The 26,845-nt window shown below is 32.0% G+C and overlaps 1 protein-coding gene across 1 annotated transcript in view; it reads left to right on the top strand.

The window, feature by feature from the left end:
* LOC142348045 (uncharacterized) overlaps positions 1-26,845 on the top strand; it is a 71,620-nt gene that overhangs the window by 561 nt on the left and 44,214 nt on the right. The window lies entirely within an intron of this gene.

Raw genomic sequence — 26,845 nt, 5'->3', positions numbered from 1 at the left:
CACGCTCGGACGCTCACACTCGAACCCATACACACACAATGCATTCAACTCTCACACAGATATATTTGTACATACAAACAAAAAGCATAAATAAATGTATACCTCTATACATACATTGATAGTTCTATGGGTCATCGAAAAAAAATCAAGTCTTCTATTAGATATTCGCATAAGCAATAGACGCATCTATAACGGAATAAGTTATAGATCAAAGTAAAGAAAGCAATTTATGAACTTAATGGGTGAGCAGTATTCATGATCGCGTCATAGTTTTCATAACATTTATTTATATGAGTAGCCATTTATTGTTGAATTAACAGCATTTTTTTCAAGCCTCTGTATTATAATGAAACTGTGTTTGTCCGATCAATATCTTTCTTCTGCTTTGGGTCTATAACATTTATTGGCTTCAAAGCCTATATGAACTAAATAATTTGCTCAAAAATATGCACAAAATGTGCATACAAATTGACACGGGGGAGCTGCACACATTGAAGTACAGCATATGAAAGCCTCTCAATGTTTAGTGAACAGTTAATATCATTTGAAAGCGCTAGTTTAATCACGCAAACCAAACAAAAATTTCAGATATTAAGTTCACGTTTTCATAAAATCAGACTTTCAATATGATCATTGAACTCATTATCATTTTTTGCGCTCTACTGAGTTTTATGCAGAAGCAGTCTACCTGAAAAAGTTGAACAAAGTTTGAACTGGTTTGAAAAGAGAGAGAGAAAAAAGATGAATAGAACAAGAAACCACGAGGAAAAACTAGGAGAATTCAATATTTTCAAAATCAGTTCGAATTCAAAAAAATGCTCCGTTTATATTAAATTACGGAAATTCATCATTTGCAGTTTTCTGGAAAATCACAATCAAGTTCCATGTCTCGATGAAAACTAAACAAAATAATTTTCAGCTCTCCTTGCAACAAAACAAAATTTCAAAATGAATATGCCCAAGTTAGTACGGTTTTTTTTAAAATTCCAAATAGCCAGTAAAATCCGAAACAACTAATTTTTCTTCACAAGTTGTGCCCTAGGTGAAAAGTATTTATTTTTGTGTGATTTTGTGAAACATTTTTAGCTTATTTATTGAGTAGTGTGAACAACTAAACGAAAAATTATTTTTTTGCTCCTGCATATAGTTTCAATTTCCTCTTGTTCACTAATGTTTGTTCTCCCCACATAAGTCATCTAAAGATTTTGTAATTGTTTTAAATCATGAAATTGGAACTTCAAATTTTTATGAATTATCTCACCTATTATTAAGTTTTACAAAGGTTTTTTTTCGCACAAATAAACAACGTTTTGTTAAAATATGTAAGACGTGTTCTGAGCTTACCTTTATTAGGATACTTCTGGAACTGTCTTATGGTTGTCTCAAGAATTAGGTATACTCTTAAGGCTTACCTGACTAACTAAAGTTCTATATCTCTATTCTGTTACTCTTCTATCTGAGCTTCAGTAGACAGTGCACGGGCCCCAATGCTAAAGTCTAACGTATATCTCTATACAAAACAAAGAGCGGAGTAGAGAGAGAGAGAGAGAAATATACTTTATTATTATATCAGGTGGTTAACTGGTACTGACTAAATAACTTTCTCTTCTGAGAAGAGGGGTAAATGGGTAAACATCTAAAGGATAAAAAGGAAAAGATATTATTCCCGTTTTATCCAATCAGGGAAGAGTATTTTCAGTCTTTATTTATTTTAATAATAAAGTCTATCAAATAATCTTTTCTGGAAGTCATATTTGACTCCATCTTTCCGGGGTTTCGAGTTTTTTGAAAGTCTCTTGTACATTCTAATAAGTCAATTTCTCTTTGTTCTCTCTAAAGGATTTTCTTTCTTTTTGGAATGTGTTGCTTGAGATCGGTTCGTCTGTAAGTCGGTTCCCAGACACAGGTTGTCCAAAGAGCAAAGATTGAACATCAACAACCACAAAAGTATCTATTCCATTACCACGTCCAGTGGGTGAAGATCCTTTCGGGTAGGTCCGGTGTTGATGCTTGGAGGCGATCCTGATGTCCAGTGACTTGACTTACCTGACTTACCTGAATTGATTTGTTGTTAGGTGTTAGATGTTAAAAAAGTTTTTCTCTATTGTAACCTTTTGTTAGGTTTTAATATTCTGTTATACCTAGTATCCCTTCCGGTTGGAAAGAAAATAGAAATTTATATGATCTATGTTAAGTAAATTTTGTTATATGTTTTCATGGAATTCGATGGATCAATTGAGGGTAGTACTTGCTAGGTCAACCCAAGGTGTGTGACATGGTCTAGGAATGTTTAAGTGACATGTGAATGTGTAGCCATGTTGGATTAGTTCAAATTTGATTATTGAAGATGAACATGTATTTATAATTTTATTTCTCCACGAAACCAGAAGTTATTCTGATGCAATCAATTCTAACGAATTGTATTGTTACACTTCTATAATTTGTGTTGTGTTATGTATTTTGTAAAGGGTTTATAGATCTCGCTTATGGTTTTGTAATGGACATGTCCAAAAATGTCCAAATGCCTTATTCAATCAACTTCTGTTCCTTTAACTTCAGAAATTAAGTTAAAGTCTCCGTCTGCGCGCTTATACAATATTCCAAATAATCCAAAGACTCTTTCAGTATTTGGAGTACTACAATGTTAGTTGTTACTAGGTAAAGGTGAAGCTGTTAGTTGTTACTATAGCTTAAAGAATTAATGTAATGTATTCGTATAAACATGTGTTTTTTTCTTTGATAAATGAAAGTATGTTTTACATGCATTTGGTCATCTGTTTAATCATATGTTTTTACATGTGAAAATTTCGAAATTAAAATATTTTATGTTTTGATCTATGTTATAATTTGATATATTGTTACAGTTTGTTTGGCAAAGTATATAACACTTTGCTATGTCTTTATGAATTCAAACTGATATTATAGTTTTGTATATTGTGTAAACAAATCGGTTCTATAAGAATCTAGGATGAGTTTTGTTGAAATGTCATGTCAATGACTCAAGGTCTGAAAGTTATTATTACATGTTATACATAGAGTTAATATGTCTGTTATATTACTCACTGTTTGTCCGTTTACACTTTGTTTACTTTGCAAGTGTTTTAATTCCCGTCAGTTCTGTGCCTTATTTCCAGTTGTTATTTATTTACAAAATTGCATATAACTAACTATGGAAAAATCTTTGCATATATACATATACATTTTAGAAATTAGGTTAGGGTTTATAGGACAAGTAAAAAATTATTTTTGTATTTTTAAAGTTTATTGAACAGAAAAGATATATAACAATTGGTACAATTATTCTTGTAATTAAAGGTTGTGCAAATATAAAGTGCACCTATAGATTGCTCGTTATGAGTGTGTTTATCGAGATAGAAATATAAATATAAGTGTTTACAAAGTATTTGAACACAAAGTATTGGTTTGATACAAATATATTTATCAGGAAAGGGCGAATTTCGGGTTTCAGAAAACATAAATAATCATATATGCACTGATTAATTTCATGGTTATTTATTGTTACTTGTCGAAATTATCAAGAGTTGTTACTATTGAGAGTTGTTACTTGTTACTATGAGAACATTGTTATAATTTCTCCGTCTGTTTCGGATAGTTTGTCCGTTCTTTATAATGGCGGTATTCCTTTACAAAGTTGTCGTCTTTCGAGAGGAAATATGCAAGTGGGTTCGTTAGATCTTTTAATGGAATATCTGTAATGGATGCTTTCACTGTGTTGCATAGTTCGTGCTCAAGTTCTGTTTTAGTCCGTTCATTATTGAAGTTTATTCTTTTTGTGAAAGCGCGGTTTGTTACGCTTCCGTCGAGGTGATAGACGTGATATTCCTCGCAAGGTTCCAAAGCTTCGAGCGGTACCATGAGGGGCCGCTCCGGTGAATCTTTCGGTTGGAAAATATAGTAGTTCTTGATTGGGTCGAAGTTTCTAAGTGTGCCTAATGTATATTCCCATTTTAAACGATATCCGTATTTTAGGAAATAAGGTGACGTGAGTTGGTCGTGTATGTGTATGTAACTTCTTGATGTGTTATTGCTTTTGTCACGTAGAAATGTATAATATATAAGGTTGCGGATTAGCTTAGTTTCATGTACTCTGTAGTTATTGTTCTGTACATATTTCGGTGTAGGATGCAGAAAATTGAAACTAAGTTGAAATATCTGATGATCGTAAATACTGTACGCAGATAAGTCTTGGGATGCTTTAGCTATAAGTAGATCGAACTGACATGTGATTGGAATTTTAAGCTCGTAGTCATAATCATATAAAATTCTCTCAGTTAGGCTATAAAACTGCTTGAGTATTGGGTACATAGTCTGGTGGAGTTTGTCTCTCCCCATGTTTTTCGTACTACGCTTGACTGTATTTGTGTTTTCTGGTGGCAGAGTTGGGAAATACTCTGACACACGATCTTTAAGGTTATGAAGAGGTGCCATGAAAAAGTTATATTCGCGTGAATCGAATGGCAAATTTGCCCAATTTCTGTATGATAACAATGGGTTGTAATTACTATTGTGTGGGCTATTTAATGTTCTAGGATCTTTGTCCTGAAACCAAATTGTTTCCATAACTGTTGTTGTTGGTGTCTGCTCATTTGTTGATTGGTGGAAAAATGATTTACTATTAGTTGATCTCGGTGTTACCGCGTAGGGGAATCTTAAACTGTTTGGTCTGCTATTAGCGGTCAACAATCGTTGTTGAGCATAAGTTTGTGTTCTCGGTTGTTCTGTAATATAATCAGATGCTGGTGGCGGTCGCACGGGGGGTGGGTAGTTTGGAAGTGGGGGTGATGTGTATGATTCCGTCGTTGAACGGTTTTGAGTGTTAACTAATCTGCTATGTTCATAGCTGTGAATATTTGTACTTGTTCCTTGCTCATTAGTGTTTTTGTTAGTGTTAAAGGATTGCAAGTTCCGTCTATTGTCAAATTTAGTCTTGATTTTACGTGCAATTTCTTGTGGAGTTTGAGTAATCTTTGGAGTATTGTCCAAATGTACTCTCATTGTAGTGACTGTTTCAGAAATATTCTCCATTTGATCGTCTGTTTGAGTTCCACAGTCCGATGCGTTGTCTCTTACTGTGCCAGGACTCGATCTTCCTGATCCGGAACTCAGTTCTCCTTGTTCAACTTCGTAGCTGAATGGTGAATTGGATTTGTATGGCGATTTGTAGTCCATGCCTGTTGTCATTGTGCTAAAACTCATAGATTATTACTATTGGAATAACATATGGTTACAAAAGTTATGTTGACTGTTATAGAAACTGTTTGTAGTTTGATATGTTAAAAACTCACTCGTTAATGGTTACATTGTTATTTAAAAATATATTGTCATTTTTACTGTAGGTCTCTAATGTTTTGTTGTGAATATACAATTTTATGAATATACTATTTTGATGAGTTAATAGTAGTGGGGGGGGGGGGTATCCTGTTAGATGTTCTTTAATGTATATTTTGTTTTAAATCTCGTATGTATCAGCCGACTGAGTGTCAAAATATGTGACTTCATTTGTGTGTGGCTGATCATTTTGGAGTACTCTAGGATGTGACTGCGATTATGCATTTTGTTAGCCGTTAATTTTAGTTGTTCAAAATCAATTGGTGCAGGGTTTTGCATATCGAGTAGTTTCGATGTAGGTATTAAGTGTCTTTGTTCGTTAGTTGTTGATGAAGGATTTGGGATTTCATATGGTTTTGGTTGATGAATTGGTATAGGTGTTTCATATGGATGGTTGTGGAATAAACTATTATGTTGTTCAACTTTTGGTGCACTAGGGATAGGTGCTGATAAAATGTTTCCGATGCATTGATATGCCGCGGGTGGTGTGATTAGTTGTGGTAATATTGATGGTAGTTTATTCTCTTTTATTGTTTCTAATGGTTCTAATTTAAATGGTTCTGGTTTATATTTCCTTTCTGGTAATGGTGGTTTCTGTATCTTTTTTGTTGATTCTAAAGTTCGCAATTGTAATCCGTTTTCTGTTCTACGGATTGTTGTGTTGTAATGTTTATAATTTGTATCAACGTAAATTTCTGTTGGTCATTCATTGTTGTTATGGTTTGACGTTGTTACTTCTGCTGAAGGTCTACGAAAGTTAGGTCTACTTTTTCTGGTTTTGTTGTTTAAGTTTCCATAATGGGAATTGTTATCGTCACTGTCGTCAAGTAGATTTTCTTCTTGTATTTGTGCGACTAATTGTGTAAGTGTTTGTAAAAATATTCCAAATATTCCAGTTAGTAGTATTTTTGTTATACTTGCTTGCTTTCCTTTTGCTTTGTGAATAGCAAAAGCGTTATAGAATTTAATAATAAGATTTGTTATGTATAATATCATGCTAATCATAGCATAAATAATAGCCATTTTCTCTAATATGTACCATGGCCAAACAAAGATGGTTAGAATTTGGCCTTTTAGCCGTGCACTGTCAAAAATTTCTTTCCAGTTTACGCTTGGTTGGTCAATCTGAAAGTTATATCCATTGATAGTCAAATCTCGTAGCCATTTTAGTGATTGTTCGTAATTTTTATATGTTTGTAATAAACCCAATTGTTCGAGTTCTAAGAGTTTTAGTGCATTAGCTGACTGTGCGTCTTGTAATGGTTTTTCACGGTCTCTCATGTATTCACGTAATAGTTCTCTTTTTCGTTCTTGTACTAATTGTTCTTTACTGTAGATTGCGCTTTCTATTAGACTTGCTTTACTAAACATATTATCTAATACTATTTCTTCAGGTGATATAGTGTTTAGTATTGTTTCAACTTTTACTGGATACGGTGTTAATCAGTATCGAGATGCTCCTTCCGTATCTATAGATACGAGTTGATCAAAATTACTGTGTGAACATGGTACCTTTTTTGCCCAAAGGTATGTTTGGCGTGTTAGTTGGTGTACATACTGTACTCTGTTTTTGTATAGAATTGGTATTTTATCATAACATTCACGTGTTTGTGGTACATAAAGTGGTGATGATTTCTTTGCACATTTGTACATTTTCATAACGTTTACTCCTTCTTGTCTTACAAATATCGATCTGTGTCCTGTAAGGATGTATCCTAGAAGTGGTGTGTTCTTTTGTACTTGCGTTATTGTTAACTGTCGTAGATTTCTTGTTTGTTTACAAATTTGTGAATAAAATTCTATTGCTTGTAAACTGATTCTAGAGTATATGTTACTCATATATAAGTCCATTTTCATATTTAAACGTGTGTTTTCGTTAATAAAACCGTAATAAAATGGGTTGTTATCTTCATCTTCGTAGCGTGTGTGCGTTGAGATGATTTGTTTTGGTGTTATTTTTATGAATTTTTCGTCATCGAATTTATCCTTCTTTCTTGTTGTTTTCTGTCCTGTATGCATATCACAGCCATATTCATATATTATGTAAATATCATCGTATTCTGTTTTATGTAGGGGTTGTAGTGATCCGCATTCGTGTTCAACTATTGGATATAATTCAAATCGTGTTGCTATTGAGGCTGTTTTATTTAATTTTATTTTCTCCTGTATATCTGGTTTTTGTACTGTTGTCCATTCTGCGTTTGTTTCTATCCAGTATCGGTCTTGGTATTTTACCATGAATGCATCAAATCTAATTAGTTCAAATAATTGACAATGTGTTTGGGGTTCCCAAATTATTGTTGCTTTTGTAAAAGGTGTCAGTTGACACTCTCCTTTGTGGAGATCGCATGGTAGTTTTGTTCCCATGTATGAGATTTCTTCTGTATCAAGATTTTGTATGAGTGATACTTCTCTGATTTCTAATGTCCAATCTAGTATGTCTATTCTGTTTTGTTTTCTTACTCCGGTGAAACAGATTGATTTTGCGTTTTTTATTGCGGAGGGTATCCATGTTGGGTTTGTGTAATCATACACTATTCTGCCATATGGTGGTACCATAGGAGTATCTAAATGAGATTGTATTCTGCCATGGAGGTCTTCAATTCTCTTTTGTAATGGTGGATTAGCTATGTAATTGAATTATATGTTGTATCTTGTGGGTTTATATTCTGTGTTTTTCAGTAAGTTAAGTCTGGCGAGTTCGTTACGAACTTCGTCCGGGTCTAATATTTTTGTTCTTTGTGCGTCTGATACATAATAGCTAGGTCGGTTTGCTCTAATGTAGTTGGTGTGTTGTGAACACCATTCTACTCGTTCTTTAATCGTTCCTGCAACTGCGTATGCTTTAATCTCTACTGCTTGTGCTTTTGATAATAGTTGAACTTCTGTTTTTGTCATATCTAAATCTAGTGGTTTAAATTTGCATGTACTAATTTTGTTTAGTTCGTTGTACTTTACGTTCGTGATTTCTTCTGCGTCGCAATCGTAATGTTCAATAAAAATATCTTGAGGTCCGATTGCTGAGCCGTTTATGTTTTGTCCTGTTAATTCTACGTAGTCTTCCTTTGTTTGACGTTTCTGTCTTTTATTGTTTAATTGGAATTTTTCTAAAATACTGTTTGTGAGATGTTCTCTATAGAAATTCCAGTTTCTTGTCCATTTATCAATAGCTATGTTCCACATTTCTTCATAGTCTGAACTGTTTTTAAAATTCTCTAATGCTGTGTTGTTATAAATGTCTTTGATTGAGTTTGGGTCTGCTGTTAGTTCTGTTTGATTGTCAGATACGTCTTTCATCAGTTTGTTGAAGTTTTCGCGTTCTATTTTATTTCATGTATGTATTTTTTATTTTGTTTTTGTTTTTGATGTTTTTGATATGTTTCTCCATTCTTTCGTTGATGCGGTCTTTAATATGTTCTTTTAGTTTGTTTTGTATCTCATATTGTGATTGTATTTGGGTGTCTATTTTCATATAAGTAAATATTATTATTATTATTAATATCAGTATTATGGAATTTAATTGAAACGGCATGTATACGATAATCCTGTATGAGGATTGTAAAATGTTGCAAAACCTAAAGTTTGTTTAGTATATCTATCAAACTTATAAACAAAGTCAATACAAATAAACGGTGCTGGTGTCGTTGTTGTTACTATGGAGGGTGTTGTTGCATGAAATGGATGATTGAATATCGTATCGTATTTAATCGTTGTATTAAATTTTAGTTCTAGAGATGGTGTTGCTAGAACTTCAAGTGCTGAATTTCGTTGGCGATGTGTTAGATTTAAGGTATTTGTAATCTATTTCTTGACCAATTTGTGAGGGTATCTCCAAGATTAGTTGGTCCGTATAATGGTGGAGGTGGATTCCAGGTCTTATGATCTAATGGAAAAAGATATGTATGATCATTAGTTCTACTTAAAGTAGGAGGGTTTGGATTTAGTACTGGTGTTGCTCGAGTTCTACCGGGGTGACTTGATGCTAGTCTTAATTCTGGTATAAATGATGCTGGTGAGAGTATTGTATTTCGTGGTGGTTGTAAAGAGTTTGTTATTTCTACTCGTTGTACGCTGATAGAGGTGTTCAAGGATGAAGATTGTTGTGATCTATTCGGTGTAGTGTTCGTACTTATTGTATTTTGCGGTGAAGTTGCTGACCAAATTGAACTGTGTGGTGAGTGTATTGGTTGTACACAAAAATTGTCTTGTACGAAATTGAAGTCTTGTCTTTGTTGAAATGTGGGTGGTAGAAATGGATTTACTCTTAATTCAGATGATGTAGGTATTGGGATAGTATTAACACTTGAATGATCGCTAGGTGAACTGATATTAAAATTATGGAGTGTTGGTGTTCCGGTTGGTGTTCCGGTTCGACTTGGTGGTTCTGACTGTCGGGCTTCTATAGGTCTTATTTTATTTGATTCTATATCAGTAGACTCGTATGAGACTAATGTAGAGTCTTGTGTGGGAAATGAGAGTGATGCTCTACGTCTGCCTCTTAATAGGTGTCTAGTTTCTGTTCTCTCACGCCGTACTGTATACGGGTTTTCGTTTCCAGGGTCTGTATCGTCTATCTCAGGCGATGTTGGTATATTTGTTAGATCTGTTACCTCGTTATGATGTTGTTGTTCTTGAGTATTGTTACGGTTACTATTATTATTTGATGACGCAATTTTTGCTGATTTTTAATTATCTAAGCTCCGGAACCAGGTCCGTGCGGTGGGATTTGCATATATGGTGGTGTTAATATTAGTACTGGTATTAGTTCTTGTTCTGGTTGGTGTGTTTGTGCTCCTATGTTCGATATCCAAATTTCGTTATGTTGTATTCTTAAGTTTAACTGGTATATTACAACGTTTCCGTAAAATGGTGATTCTGCAGGAAATCCAATTTGTAGATAGAATTTTTGTGAATGTAATGTGTGATATATAGATTCTTCTATATCGGGGTTTGTATCAATTCTTATGGATTTACAAAGGTTTCTATTAAACTTAAGCACATGCGTACTAGGAAATATATAATTATTGCAATTTTAATAAATTTAAATATTTCCATTTCTACAATATCTATGTTTGTTTTACATGTATGGTATATATCAGGATGTATTTCGTGCATTGAATTATTGTGCTGGTGGGCTTGCATATACGACTCTGCGATTTCTAATTACTTCATGTATTGTTACAATCGCTAGATACGTGGATATTACTATTATGCAAGCTACTAAGAATATAGTGAGAAATAATATTATTTTATTTAATATTAAATAGAGTGTTACTAATGTTTCTGAGAAATCAATTGTTGAAACGTATAAGCGAGTGTTGGTATTTGGAAAAGATTTTTAATGCTGCACTGGAAAATGACAGTTATTTTCTTGTGTAACTGACACTTAACGGTGTCGCACTAATTGTATTGAGATATAAATTTACTGGTAAACTACAATAACAATAATTGGTATCATATTATTTGTTGGGCTTTTAGTTTATCGTCTACAAGTTCAATAGCGTCTTTTTTACAAACTACTATGAAAACTGTGTTTAATTTGTTGATATCCATACATGTATCCGTGTGTATTTGTTGTTCTAGTGATTGGAATTCTGTAATAGTTTCGCTACAGGGCGTTATGTCTTTTAACAATTCAAAATGTTTTTCTCCCCAAAAGAGTTTGACTTCTTGTCCGGTTTCTGTTATTCCTTCACTTATGAATAAACAATCTTTAGTTGAAATTTTACAATCAGTTGTTGTGATACTGTCGTTATCAAAATGTATATGACTATTTAAAGGAAATTTGAGTTGAGCAAAATTGTCTCTTTGTACTTTTATTTTTATACAAAGCTGGTTTTTGTTTAAAGAGTGCATAAACTCTGATGCTGCTAACATTGGTGGTTTTTCATCACAGTGATATGTATAGTGGTGAGTTAACCTTTCTGAAATGAAATTAAAGTAATTCAGTTTACCTGTTAAGTTGTGTTGTTGTGCAATTGAGTGTTGTTGATAAACTTGTATTTTGAAAGATGAAAATGAAAAATAGTTTATCTTCTCTTTCTAGTGTCATATTATAGAAACAAGGAAAGAATTCTGTTGAGATAGAAAATTTTTTGAATTTTGAGTATACAATTTTAGTTTTTCAGCTTAGCTGAAATTTTTCACAATTTTTCAAATTTTTCAAGTTAGTTTGGCAGTTGTGGATTGTAGGAGGCAAAATCAGAATTGTGATTTTTACTTTCTCGTTTCTGGTTCTCTACAATGTTTCTGACATTTACATATCTTCCGTTTTTTATATTTGGGTTGTTAAGTTGTCAATTTTAATAATTACTAGGTCTAATGGGAATGTTAGTTTCCTATTTCTTGAATTGGATTTACTTCTGACATTTTCCAGAACTTTTGTTCTCAAGATTTTGTTTTTTCTTTGTAATTGGTGTATTGGTATGAAGTTTATTATATTTGATGGTAGTTGGCGTGTTTCCATCATGGTATGTTATGGTAATTAGTCTGATGTTGGTGCCGACTTTGTCGTTGCCTTTTGTTTTGAAGTAGTTTCTTTGATCATTGGTATGGTTCGTGGCGTCAGTTTGTACCAAGGGATTTGGTGCAAAAATGTCCAATTACTGAAAAGGTATTATTGGTAATTGGATACGTTATTGCAATCTTCTGCATTATTGCAACTTTGCAATGTAAATTGGTAGTTGGTACCAATGGTACAAAATGCTTTGCTTGAGAAGCATTGACGTAATTGAAATGTTCTTTCAACTACTAATGATCTTGGTACGATCAGTCTTGTTAATCACCATCTGTTTATGGTGTTGTAAATGTTAATTGGTCTGACATTTTACTTTTTGTTACTAATTGCGTCTGCAAAGAGACAGTGTGTCTCTGTGAATTGTTTAACATCCCTGTCATCTTCTTATGGATGTTGTCAATTTGTAAGTTTTCTCCCGTTAATGATGTCTTTGTTGGGTTTCAGTGATTATCACTACTGAGTTACAGTTTGAGTTATCCCTAATTAGGTGGACTAATGATGTGTATGACGTTAGTTGTATGACGTTAGTTGATAACGTCCGCTTTTCAATAACGTTCGTATTTTCACTAATGAGATGTATGACGTCCGTAATTGGTATGACGTATATTGTTCTGTTCTGTGCAAAAAGGTGCACTGCGGGTTGACCGTTCATAGTATCGAAGGTCTATTTAGCCGAATGTTTATATTTTAGTTCAAGTTCTATTTGGCCGAATGTCTGATAGCCGAATGTATAATTATGGATGTAGGACGTGCATGTTAAGATTGTGAATGGGTGTATTATCCATCTATGTGGATATATGTATTCAAGGATAACATGTATGACAGTAATTGTGTATTTTAGATCCTGACGTTGGAGATTACTGGATGGGCTGTTATTGCGTGTTATTACGGAGATTGTTATTACAGAGATTGTTATTACGGAGATTTTTATACTGAGATTGTTTCCGTTTCTTTCTCATAACGTTTTGAACAGAATTTATTCCTTTGTTCTGGTGAACATATTCGTCTACTCGATACGTTACTCTATTTTTAGATGGGTTTCTTTTTATTAGTTCATACTCATTATTTTTAGCTTCCGTTTCTATTACTAGTATTTACCATTTATCCTGTTATTAATTATTTGTTGCTATTTTTTACTCTTTCCTATCGTTGCTGTTTGTTGTTTCTAAACTTTCCTTTTTTATATTTATTAATGTTCGTGAATGTTGACATCTCCAAAATATCTATTCCATTCCGTGAGGTGGATAGATCCTCAATCCTGTTAGAAAGGATTTGACTACTTGTTCTTTGATTACTTATTATTTGAATATTTGTTGTTTGTTTATTGTTTACTGTTAATATCAAATATCTCGAAACGTCTCTTCCAGTTCTAAGCTTGTGAACATCAAATAACATATACCTTTTGTGTTTTGAAATTTGTGTTTTTGAATTTTTGTTTATATGAGAAATTACCCTTTGTGACAATCATAGTTGAGGTTTCAAGGGCTACTATCAAAACCTATTTCTGTTAGAATATCCTGTATGGATATGTTTTATTTGTTATTTGTTATTTGAATCTTTGTTATTTGATTTTATCGATGACAATGGTTGGTGTGTGTCAACTACTGCTTGGTGGGACGATTGTTAATCTGGGTGGGCGTTTGCTAACTGATGATTTATCAGAGGATGTATGTATAACGAATGTTTAAACTTCCAGTGTTACTAAACAGTTAGATCTCCTTTGTGTTTTTATATTTTGTTGATTTATTTGAAGTATCCACTAAAAGGTGTTAAAATATAGAACACCTAAGATATTTATGAAATTGTAATATCGGAATTTATAACTTGTCCGAAAATTATGATGATATATCTCGGGGGTATGATCCAATGTTTTATAGTTGGTTAGTGGTTAGTTGAATAATAGCACCTTTTAGTACTATTTGTTTTTAATTCTATTTATGTGTATTTATGCTTGTAGTATGTTCTGTATTAATTTAGATATATTTATCGTTTCTTTTCTAATATATATTTGGCTCTGCACACAAGGTTCGGGTTAGGTATGTGTGCCCGTAAAAATTGTGAATGTGCATAGGAATATACATAGGAATGTACATAGAGATAGATTTAGTGTTGTAATGTGACAGATTTTTCGGATGGTTCATAGATGATATTTCGAATACTCTATGAGGATGATTTTCGAAAATTGATTATAATAGGTAGTATTAGAGCATTAAACGGTTACGGGATCGGCTTAGTAGTTTTACCGCTGATTGCTATACGGATTATTTTGAAATGACTTTTGGTATAGTCGGTCAAAGGAAAAGAATATTTTAAAATGTTAGAAATTTTCGAGTATGTGTGTAATATGATATGTGTTAGTGATAGTATTAGAGTGAGATTATAAAAGTTGAGTCCCTATTTCATAGTGGCTTGTTTTACGGTACGTATGTGTGAATTCGTCAATGTCGGTTGTTACAAATACTTTGAATAGCGTTGCATTGATATGGGTTATTAATTGACACGGGTTATTAGTTTTAGTGTTAGATGGATTATTATTATTATTATCATTAATATTATGTATTATCGTTCTTTCGTTAGTGTGTTAATAGCATTTTCTTCTTACGAAGATTGTAACTATGAGTTTGTTGAATGTCATCTTGTGCTATGTGTTTCTTGTGTGATGTTTGTGTAGTAGGTTGTTTTAATATTGGAATTTCGTTCGTTAGTAAATAGTTTTGTAATTCTAGTTTAATATGTTTTTCTTCCGGATAATACGGTACTATATGATTTCTGTGTATTGTTATATATTCCTTATTGTTATTTCTTAATATGTATGTTGTTTCTGTAGGTTTATCTATGATAAGATATGGTCCTGTTTTTAGTGGTAGTAATTTATTAGATACGCCGTCAATTTGTTGATGATTTGTTACTAATACAAAAGTATTTTTCTCAAGTGGTTTTGCTGTGCGAAAGCGTAGATTCATCTCATCTGTTAACTTTTTGCGGTTTTGAAGTATTTTTATAATTGTACGATATGTATCATTATAGTGTTTTTCTTTGTCAAGGAACCATTTAGCAAATGTTCCTTTTTGCAACTTTGCTATCTTTGGATGGCTGAATTGTTTTTCCAAATGAGTATGTGCTGGTTGTGTGTTGCATGCACTTTTTTCCGTTGGGTTGCAATTTCCCATTTCGTTTGTTGTTGATCCAAATTTTATTTTTGTTGGTTTTCTTGGCTTTTGGTTGAAAACGACTTCGTATGGTGACATACCTAATCGTGTTTGGTATTGAGTATTGTATGCATATGGAAAGAACTTTGCTTTCCTTGACCAATTGTGATATTTCTCGTCTAATAATGTTCTGATAAATTGTCCGATTATTCTGTTTGTCCCTTCTACTAATCCGTTTGTCCAAGGTGCATATGTTGTACTTGGTTTAAACTTGATTTTAAAGTAGTTACATAAATGTGTCAATTCTGTGTTAATGTATTCTGATCCGTTATCGGAACGATTTTCTTCCGGTAGTCCAAATTTCATAAACCAATGTTCAAATAATGCTGTAAAAGCATAATGTGCATTTTTTTTTGGGTGCACACATAATTGTTACATAGTGTGAAAATGCATCTACTATTACAAAGATAAAATTTTTTCCTTCTGATGATGGGTGGATGGGTCCTTTTGTATCTATCATTATCATTTCATTAAAATATGATTTTGTCGGTGCTAATTGTTCTTTTTTACTTTTTGTTTTTGTGTTTGCAAATACTTTGTTTGTTTGGCATTGTATGCAATCTGCTATTAGGATTTTTATCCAGGTTGTTAAGTTTGGAAAATAATATTTCTCCATTATGTTTCTTTTTGTTTTTTCAAGTCCTGTATGGCCAACTGTGTCTGTGCAATGATTTTCGTAGAAAACACATAGTAGTAATGTTAACGGTAAGCATATTCTTTGGATTGTGCTTTTGTGAATTCTAATAATGATTTTAATTATTCCAGTTTTTTCGTCAATTACTATTGATTTAAACTTTCTATAGTATGCAAAGAGTCCTTTGTTTCCGCGTATGTCCATTGTTACTGAATGTGATTTTTTGTTATGTTTTTTCCACATTTTTACTTTGTGAAGTACAGGATCTATGATTTGTGTTTCTCTAATGAAATCTTCTGTGAATTTCGTTTTTTCATCATAGAAAACGTCTGTTATTTTTGCATTATCGTAATTATTTTCTTTTTTAACATTGTTAATTAGTCTAAGATATTCATCGTCATGGTGAACCGTGTATGGTCCTTTTTGGGTTTTCTCAATAATCAAGTCGTCTTTTTCTACAATTGGTTATTGTTTGTGTTTGTATTACCAATCTTTTGTTTTTGGTTTGTATTTTGGTATTAAATTTGTTTTTGTCTCTGTGTTATACTTCTCGTATGATATTGGATGATATTCGTTCTTATCAATGTTGATTTCGAAATAGTTATTATGTATATTAGCTAGAACTGGAGAGTGTGTTTTTTCTTTATTGTCTTCATCTGTGTTTTTAAATATGCTGTATTTGCATTCTAGGTTATTTGCAAATGGTGTTTTTGCAAAAAAGAATTTTATGTTTTCCGGTATTTCTGCTGTAATGTCTCGTGTTTTAGTAAAATGTTCTTCATCTATTGTTCTACTAAGAAGATCGGGTAGTGCTAGGTTTTTCCCTTCTGTCCAAATAATGTGTAAATTTGGAAATTTCATTATTATAAGTTGAAATCTGTAAACTCTGTGATTCGGTTTAATCTATTGTGTAAATAGATAGATTATTGGTTTGTGGTCTGTAAATAGAATAATTGGGTGATTTGAACCTGTTAGTAGGAATTCATATTCCGTTAGGGCGAATATGATTGCTGAGCATTCTCTAATTAATGTAGATAGTCGCATTTCAATTGGAGTGTGGAGTCTAGAGTTTGCTGATATTAATCTCATTTTCTTTTCAGTTGGATGCTGTTGTAATAATGCTGCTCCAATGCCCGTGTTGGATGCATCTGTTATGATGTAAAATGGTTTTTTAGTGTCTGGCATTGTTAATTCGAGTTTATGTGTTATTGTTCTTTTCATTTGTTCAAAGATTGTTTGATGTTCTTTTGTCCCTTTAAAGTCGTTCTCTTGGTGTAAGAGGTTATATAATGGTTGTAGTATTGGTTGCATACCATATACGTATTTCGCTAGGAAATTTATTGTTCCCAGGTATCGCTGTAAAGCTTTCATACTCGTTGGTGGTTCCAGTTTTTGGAAACCATCAATCCGTGATGTAAGTGGTTTCACTGTTTTATCTTCAATTATATGTCCCAAGAATTTTACTTTCTTTAACATAAAATATGTTTTGTCGGGTGCTGCTTTGAGGTTTTCTTTAAGTAGTATTTTGTGATATTCTATCAATGTTTCGAACATTTGTTGATATGAATTTGTTTGGATAAATATGTCATCTACGTATGTAATGACTGTTCCTTTTCTAATTAAGGGATATAGAAAATGTGTTAGTATTGATGCAAATGCTGCTGGTCCGATTGATATTCCGTAGAATAAGCGTTTAAAACAGTATTGTTCATTTCCGATTGTAAAATGTGTATATCGCATTGATTCTTCGTCTAGTGGTATTTGGTTATATGCGCTATTTAGATCAGCTGTTGTAAATATTTTTTCATTAATCCTTGTTAGGGCTACATCAACTGGTTCGATTGGCCAGTCACATTTGGGTTCATCGATTATGCTGTTCAAGTATCTTGCATCTAGCACGATTTTTAGAGATTCGCCTTTTCGTAGTATTATTACTGGATTTGTGAATGTGTTCCCTGTTGATAGTTGTTCTTTGTTAACGGGTACAATGATGTCGTATTTTTTTAATATATCTACTAGTTTTGGTATTCTTTCTCGAAGGTTATCGATACTTTGCTTATTCGTTGTATTTTGAAAATTGCATCTTTTTTCATCGGTAGGTTCAATTTTACTTTTGTTTTTCCGACGTCAAATTTTGATGTTGCATATACTTGTTTGTATTGTAATATGATTTTTACTACTTTTTCGAACTCTTCCTGTGTTAAGTGTGAATGTTGAAAATCAAACATTTGTATAAATTCGTTTTCTTGTTCTGAATATTTGTTAATATTAAATTTGCATTTAAAGTTCGGTTTTCTTTCAAATGTTGCTACTTGTTCGATTGTTTCGTTTTCTTGTATGTTTAGTATTTCATTAATATCGTGTTCATTTTCGTATGTTGAACGATACAATGCTGTGAATAAGTCAATTAAACTTGTTTGATATATTTCGCTATCTTGTTTTTTAAATGTAATATTTCTATTCATGAAACCAATTAACCCTGTATTCATGGTTATTCTATGTCTGTTTTTGTTAACTAGTAAAATGTCTATGAAGTACTCTTCATCTGCTGTGAAGTCTTTTATATCTGTAAAAGATATATTGTGATATTTGTTTATCGGTTCAAAATAGAAATGTGATTTTTGAATTGTTTTTTCATTTGATTTTTTCATTTGTTTAAATATAGGTATTGGAAATGATATGCTTTTATTTTGGTTCTGTTCGATATAAATTGTTTCTCTGTTAAATATTGGGTATAATCTAGAGTAATACGGGTAACCTTTTGTACTATTCATATAGAATATAATATCGTTATCTAGGATTGTATTTGTATTTAAGGTTAGTCTATTTGTGTTTACATTTATCGTTTCAATATATTCTTTGAAGAAAGGGGTGCCTAGTATGTTATGATTGCATTGAGTTACATAAAACTGAATGTAAAAATTGTTTTGGGGTTTGCTTCTGTTATTCGAGATTCTATCTGGTGTAAGAAGTAATTTAACTGTTCCGTATGTTTCTATTGTAGTATTGTTCGCTGCAGTTAATGTTTTGTTTGCTTTTTCCAATTGTATTTCTGGGTTATTATATTTTATTTCATTCCAAGTATCTTCATTGAGTAAATTTAATGTTGCTCCTGAATCCAGTAGAAAATCAATTTCCAAAATTGGTTTTTGTTTAGTGAAATCTTGTTCAAATTTATTACATTGATCATCGGTAATATCCATGTTGGATTACTTTCTAATGTATTTATTAATGTATTGCATGTATCTTCGTTTGCGTTATAGAATTTATCTAATACCTCTTGATTTTCGTCTGATGACTCTGATGTGTATTCGCATTCGTCAATTCCTGGTGGGTCATCGTTTTGTTTTTCTGATTTAATGTTATTTATTCTGTTTTTGTTATTATTATTGTTATATTTATTTCCTTCATTTCGTCGTTCTGTAGAGTAATTCCTTTGATTTTGTTCTCTTTGTGATGAATTTCTCCTGTCGTCTCTGTTATTGTTGTTTGAGTAATTTCTATTGTTACTACTTGAACGTTGTCTAAATCTGTCGTTTCTGTTTGAATCTCTGCTGTTATATCTTTGTCTGTTATTGTTATTATAATTATTATTTCTGTTATATGGCGATTGTTGTCTTGAGTTGTTTCTGTCCGTATATCTTGAACTTGATCTACTATTGTATCTGTTATGATTGTTATTTCTATTGTAGCTGTTTCCTCTGCTTCTACTGTAATTGTTTCTATTATAACTTGTACTTCTGTTATTGTAATTATGTGATTTCCGATATCCTTGATAATTCCTATTATCTCTAGGATTTACGTTGTTATTATAATTGTTCCTTGATTGTGATCTGTATGGGGTTCGACTGCGTGAATTGTTATATATCGGTGACGTTGGTGGTAATTGTCTTCCGTTAATGTTATTTGAATCAATTTTTCTGTTTGGTAAATTTTGATTATTTCTCATGTGACCATAGAATGATCTTTCTTTTGGTTGTGCCATGCTTTCTCGACGTGGTCTTTTGCAGCATCTACCTTTAGTATGTCCGTGTGAGCTGCAATAGCTACAAAACAATGCAAATTTTGGTCTACCTTTAAAATTCGTTTTGTCATATGTATTATTAATTCCGTTAAGGACGTTACATATTGTTCCTTCAAATTGTTCTAGATCGTTTTGGTTAAGTTCGTTGATATTGTTACAGGATATATTCATTTGTTTTAGATCGTCATTGATATTACTTGTACTCTGATTAACTTCATATAGTCGTTTGTGATTATTTGTTATAGTTCTTGTTAGATCCATCTGGTCTATTTTTTCTACCAATGCTTTGAATGGCATTTCCGGTTCTCTTGGCGTTTGTTTATGGTTCGCATGCTTCTTCAATGCTGCTGTTTTTAGTTCGTTATCTAAACATCTAATAAATGTTTGATTCATTACGCTATTTCTGTAATCTTCTGTGTACAATGAATATGCAGTTTTTACGAGAGTTTCTATTCTCAGTGCTAATGATCTTAGTGATTCGTTTGTATGTTTTTGTAGTTGTTGTAATATTATTTTTGCTTGTTGTTTTGACTTTTCAGAATCAAACATATCTGAAAATTCTTTGCAAAATGTTTCCCAATCTAATTTTGTTTCACTTGGAAGTGTTGAATACCATTTTTGTGCGGGTCCTTGTAGGGTATGTAGTATTAAAGCTGCTCTTTTTACTTTCCATTGATGATGTCCAGGTTTGTTTACTGGTTCTATTCCACTGCTAAATATCATAGCTGCAACTATACTGTTTAAGTGTTCTTCAACAGTATATGCTGGGTCTGTACCATCGAAAGGTCTTATTGTTGTTGGTACTGAACCACTGCTGATGCTTTGTTCTATTTGAGGTTCTTCGTTTATACTCATTGATGTCAAATGTTTATAAAAGGGTAGAGGAGGTTCTACTACTGTTGTTTCTCTTTCTTCTGTTGTGATGAAATTGGTTCTTCTATTCCGATTTTCTTGTTGTCGATTGTATTGTCTATTATTAATTTGTATATTTTCGTTCGCAATATTGTCTATATTCCTGTTAGTGAATAATTTCTCATTTTCTGTTCTGAGGTTTGTTTGTCTATTTATGTTATCCAGAGTTTTATCAAGTCTGTTGAATACCATTTCTAGTGCTTCTTCTCGTATTTTTTCCATTCTTTTATTCATCTGTTGATATTTCATTTCCATATCATCTATTAGTTTGTTTGTGTGATTTGTTACTGTAGTTGTTATTTCATTCTTTTAGTTCCATGTAATTATTTGTTTGTTGTCTCCAATATTGTTCGTGATACTCTTGGTTATCATTTAGAGAACTAATATGGATATTGTTCCTATTATCTCTCATTGGATATTTCAGTCGAGCATTTTGGTTCACTGATGGTGGTAACTGATTTTCAAATCTTATCTCTCTTTCTTCGGAATCTGAGATATCTATGTCTTCGTCTATATTTTGTTGATTTCCAAATAAATTCGATGTTAATTGTTTATCAGGTTTTAGTGTTGATTTTTGTTTTATTTGTAAGCTATCATTTGTTTGAATGTCTTTAGTTGTTGATGTCGATGTTAGGCTTCTTGATAAGTTAAATGAAGAAGATCCTGTCTGACTTTGATCCGTGATTTTTACATGACTTTTTAATCCTTCGATGAAGTTTATGCTATCGGAGCATATTTTTAATGTGCTTTCAAAATGTTCTGAATAGTGTTCACTATTCCAAATGTTCTGGAGTTCGTCACATAAATGACTAATTTCCTCCGGAAATGTTTCTCTGAATTGGACTCGTTTTTCATTAATGTGTTCGAAGTTATCTAACCAAAATAGGAATGTAAATTCAGATACTATTTTTATTATATCTAATGTTGTTGTTTTAAAATCTGGTTTTAATTCAATTATTTTTATTAGCCAATTGTTATAGTTTTTTATGTCGAATCTTAATTTATCGTTCACTGACTGTATTTGTTGACGATATTCGTTCAGGTATCCGGCTGTATTCCTTAGTGTTTCATACGTAGTGGCTGTTACAGCTGTCAATTTTGTTTTATCTTGTGATTCCTCATGTCTTTTCAGGAATATTTTAAACATATCCGATAGTGATGTTTCATTTTGGAATATAAAAAATATCTTTTTATTTCCTTTTTCATCTGTTAGTGTGAATGTGTAATGTTTGTTATATTGATCTCTATCCAGTAGTATTACTGGTAGATAATGTACTAGATGATTTCTATGTATGTGAATCTGTTGTATATGTTTTGTTTCTTTAAAGAAGTTGTTTTTCAAGTTTATTATTATTCTGTAGATAATTTCACGATTTTCTTGTGGACAATCGTTAGCAATTGTAAATGGTATTAAGAAATTGCTAGTATATGTTTGTTCATTGTAGTTATAAGCCATTTTAATGTTCCTTATATGTGTTATGTTTACCAACAATACTTTTGTTATTTATTCGATGTTTTTCTGTTTGTTTACCCAATTTAGTTCAGCACTGGTCGCACCAGATAAGACGTGTTCTGAGCTTATCTTTATTAGGATATTTCTGGAACTGTCTTATGGTTGTCTCAAGAATTAGGTATACTCTTAAGGCTTACCTGACTAACTAAAGTTCTATATCTCTAGTCTGTTACTCTTCTAACTGAGCTTCAGTAGACAGTGCACGGGCCCCAATGCTAAAGTCTAACGTATATCTCAATACAAAACAGGAGCGGAGTAGAGAGAGAGAAATATACTTTATTATTATATCAGGTGGTTAACTGGTACTGACTAAATAACTTTCTCTTCTGAGAAGAGGGGTAAATGGGTAAACATCTAAAGGATAAAAAGGAAAAGATATTATTCCCTTTTTATCCAATCAGGGAAGAGTATTTTCAGTCTTTATTTATTTTAATAATAAAGTCTTTCAAATAATCTTTTTCTGGAAGTCATATTTGACTCCATATGAGGTCTAGGCAACATTTCAGTTCTTTTATGCAGTACACAACATATCATACAAACTTATTTTTGCTTAAATTAAATGATGAAATTACTCAAACACATTTTGAGAGGATTGAAGTCAGTATAAAAATATTTCTTATGAGACGATTCAATAAAATGTATTGGCAAATTCTCTGTGATAGTTTTCAATAGCAACCATGCGACGAATTTTCCAGGCAACATCTAAAACATAATGAAGATAAAAGTTATTTATATGAAGCTCCACAATTTTTTAGAGTGATTTATCAACAAAAATAATTGTGTATTGCAGTACTCAAAATTTGCAAAATAATGCCGATTGGCAACTTCAGAACTCCATATGCTATCTACTAGCTTAAAATTTCTCTGCTTCTCTTTAACATATTTTACAAAACTTAAGAAGCCAAGTAGAGTCAAATTCGATTTGGCAAAAAAAAATGTTGTAACATCAGAAAAAAAATTTGCGCAGTTTCAAGCCAAGTCATCCATTTCGATATTCATCCAACAGTCAACATTTTGAAAGAGTCAGCAAAGCAAAGCAAAAAACAAACAAAAAAATGCTTGGCTGAAACTAGTTATTTTGTTCCTATAATTTTGCTCCCAACCAATTTTGTTAACGAAGAAATCAAAAACTGACACATTTTTTTCTTTAAAATGTCACCGAATTTGTCATGGCCTCCAAACAACCACTTTATTCGGTAAATCATCATTACTGTGCAAATTTAGCAGAGTTATGTGATTTGTTTTCTGTAGAGCAATACCGATAGGTTATCTCTCATTGCTCATTTTTGTTAAAGAAACTGGAAATTGGACATGAATATATTTTGACAAAAAATGCAAAAGACATAGGTGAACAGTGTAATAACTGGAAACTTTTATACGCATACACATTAAAACGATTAACGAATTACACCAATAGTTAAGCAATTTCTGTGTCACTTCTTTGGGCGCACAGATTCGAAACCTTGCTGAAACAGATATTGCCCGATTTGTAACAATATGGAGCCAAAAGTTGCTGTTAGAAGTCTTCAAGAACAGAAGAACATTAAGGAGAGATTAGATTCAACCATCGGGTTTCTTTAGTTGTTTCGTCAAAAACTGATGTTTCTAATTCATTTTTATTCGTCAGGTTATCAATTGAAAATTGTTGAGTTGAATTGGAAAGCCCAAATTTTTTGTGGTTGGTTTGATTTCTAATGTGCAATCCAGTCTTTTATGAGTTTTTGCGTGTGTTTTTTTACTACTCAAACAGGAGAAAAATATGACTCGTCTTTTTTGAGACGCAAATTTGATTTTGTGTACTTGAAACAGATGCCGGACGTGAAAAAGAAAAACAAATCCAATGGATCTTTGTTCTAAAGGAAGAGAAGAGCAAAGAATGTCTGGTTTTATTTTCTTTGTGTTTTTCCAAAAAAAATGAGCTAGAAAAATATGAGTGAATTTTTTTGCCATTTAAGGTAGATTGCCTGTTAAGATCTCCATTTTACTGCAGCTTTTTAAATTTACTCTTGCTTCGTATCAAAATGGTTTTTTTATGCTTGATGGCGAGTTTCTATAGGTAATTTATTGAAATTTACTGTTTGTGGCAGATAGGCTTGTTTTTGTGATGAATTATAACGTTTTTAGAATCTACGGTGATTTTATCTCCTTTTAATCGGTTTTTGATCAAAACTAAAAAATATGTATGCGTCACAGAGATATTGAACGATAAAATTTCGTGTTGTTCTTTGAAATGAATGTTTGACAGTTTTGGGAAAAAATAACACCATAAAAATGAGAAGTCTTTTCTCGAGGAGTTGCGGTTTTTATCATATTCAGTTGATTAGCGCTTAAATTTCAATGGATAAAAATTTTGTTGAAAAACTTTCTAGCTTTACAAAATTTAATTTCTTGAATTATTTTCTAATTTTTTGAATCTTATGGCGTGGTCCGCCTTAATTCATATTTTTGCTGTCTGCATTTTTGTTTTGATCATTATTTTGAAAATCGGATGATAATGATGTGTGTAGTAATGATTTCTCATTTTTTGTGTGCTTTTCTCATTATCTTGTTCGGATATTTATCTGATATATGGGTAAAGCGAATACTTTCTAAATTGGATCATCTGGCTTCGGCTGGATGAGTTTTCCTGCCAACTGACATTGAAAGAAAATAATATTACAATAGATAAAAACTTATTCAATCTGAAACCCGGCTTTCTAGAACTCTTCAGTACGAATTAAGGCCAACGATTTGTTTATATTTAAATGAACAAGATTTTTGATTATTGTTCTTATTCGGAAACTCTGCAAATATCCGAAGTAAGGAATGAATTGTTCATTTTCCGCTTGCATTGATTTTGTTTTGTTCAGTAGTGAAGCCAGCTAGGGAGGTCAAAATAGTGCTTCGAGACGTATCCGGAGATCTTTCGGCTACGGTTTTCCTTTCATGGCTCCAACGAGGCCAGGCTTCGAGTCTTGTTCTTATCTGCTCACTATCCATTCTTACAATTTTTGAACCTTTGCGGAAAATTGGAACCCTCGTCAAATACAGGAAAAGAACTACGAATTTTACTGAAGGCATCTTAATTCAAAGGTTATTTCTTGTGATCATATAAGATTTGGAAGCTTATACAGCGAAACAGTTATGACTTAGCTAAATATACAAGATTTTATAGCTCATGAGCGTATTTTTTTGGCGCATTAAAAAATTTTTTAGGGCCGTCGTCAAATGAAATATATTGGAAGGAGTTAGCATTTTAGTGTGTTTTACTGCGCCATCGGTCCAGTTTTAACTGAAAACAAACTATTCTACCTTCCCAGTAACATTAATTCGTTTTTCTCTATCCCGATATGGAAACTAAAATTACACAGCAGAGAAACATTAACTCCTTGACCAAAGAATCATCAGTAGTAAAAATTTCATCTCAAGAAAAGCAAAATACAAATGATTTTTGTCCAACCAGAAAAAAATGTATTAAGAAATGAGGCCAAAATAAATCAAGGGTGGTCAAAGCAAAACCGGTATAAATGTCAGCTTTTTTTAAATAAATGCCAGCTTAAAATATTAAATGTCATAAATATTTAAACAATTAGCAGAAGGTTAGTCTCATTGGGGGTTAAAAACACTGAGGTTTATAAGTTGCCTGTGATGTAATCTCTACAGGTTTATCACCAAACTTTTTACCCACATGATTCTGAACTTTTTTATCGTGTAAGATCTGACAAACTTTGTACAAAATTGTCTTATAAGACCCGAAAAGATGCATCCCTTTCGAAGATCTTATAAGACAAACTCTCAAAAATAAAATTTTTGTCAGAGGAATTTTTATCGTGTACGATCTAATGAGACGCTTACTATGAATTTTTGTTCTGTAAAATCTTATAAGATATCGAAAAAAGCATTCTCTTATCGGATCTTATAAGAGAATGCACATTCTTGCAAAATTTTATAAGATCATTCACGATTGAAACTCTTAGTGAGCTCTTATCGAAATTTATACAATAAAATTTCTTAGTGCGCATTTTATCAAGTCTTACGCGATGAAAAATTCCTGTTTTGTCGCGATAAAAATTCCCTATAAGGTTATACACGTCAAAAATTCTTAGAAAGCATCTTATAAGATCTTACACGATGAAATTTTGTGCTTATTAGATCTTACAAATTTGCTTTTAAATCAGTTTCTTTTAGTTTCTTTATAAAACAATCTAAATTTGATTTTAACCAAAGTCCTTATCCAGATTGGATTACAAAACTAACAATAAAATGGTTATCAGCTATGCTATTATGGTAACGTTATTTAAATCTATATGCCTAATTACATTATTTTTGAGAACCAATGTTCTTTGAGAACCAATGTTCAAAAAATTTCAATAAAAATAAGCAACGCTTTTATCTAGTCGTAAAGTCAAACAAGTTTCTTGAATGAAAAAGAATTTTTACGCTTTATTTTGGACAGCGATGTTTAAATTTTTTCAGATTTTTCATTCCGTCAAAAAACCGAGAAATGAAGTCAATTTTGAATTTCTATAGTAATTGTAATTTTGTTTTTACTAATTGTAATTTTGTTTTTACTATATCCTGTTTCACGTATTGCTAGTAATATTTTACTGTCGAGCTCTACTCAATTTCTCAGTTTTTTTCAATGAAACCATAAAGTATTTTAAAAAGAAAACAATTTGAATACAAGAGGGAAAACGCGTTGACAATT

This window comes from Convolutriloba macropyga, chromosome 10 (genome assembly GCF_964194025.1).
Source record: "Convolutriloba macropyga chromosome 10, txConMacr16.3, whole genome shotgun sequence".
In the NCBI taxonomy this organism is placed as follows: Eukaryota; Metazoa; Xenacoelomorpha; order Acoela; family Convolutidae; genus Convolutriloba; species Convolutriloba macropyga.
This window is presented reverse-complemented; position numbering and strand designations above follow the sequence as displayed.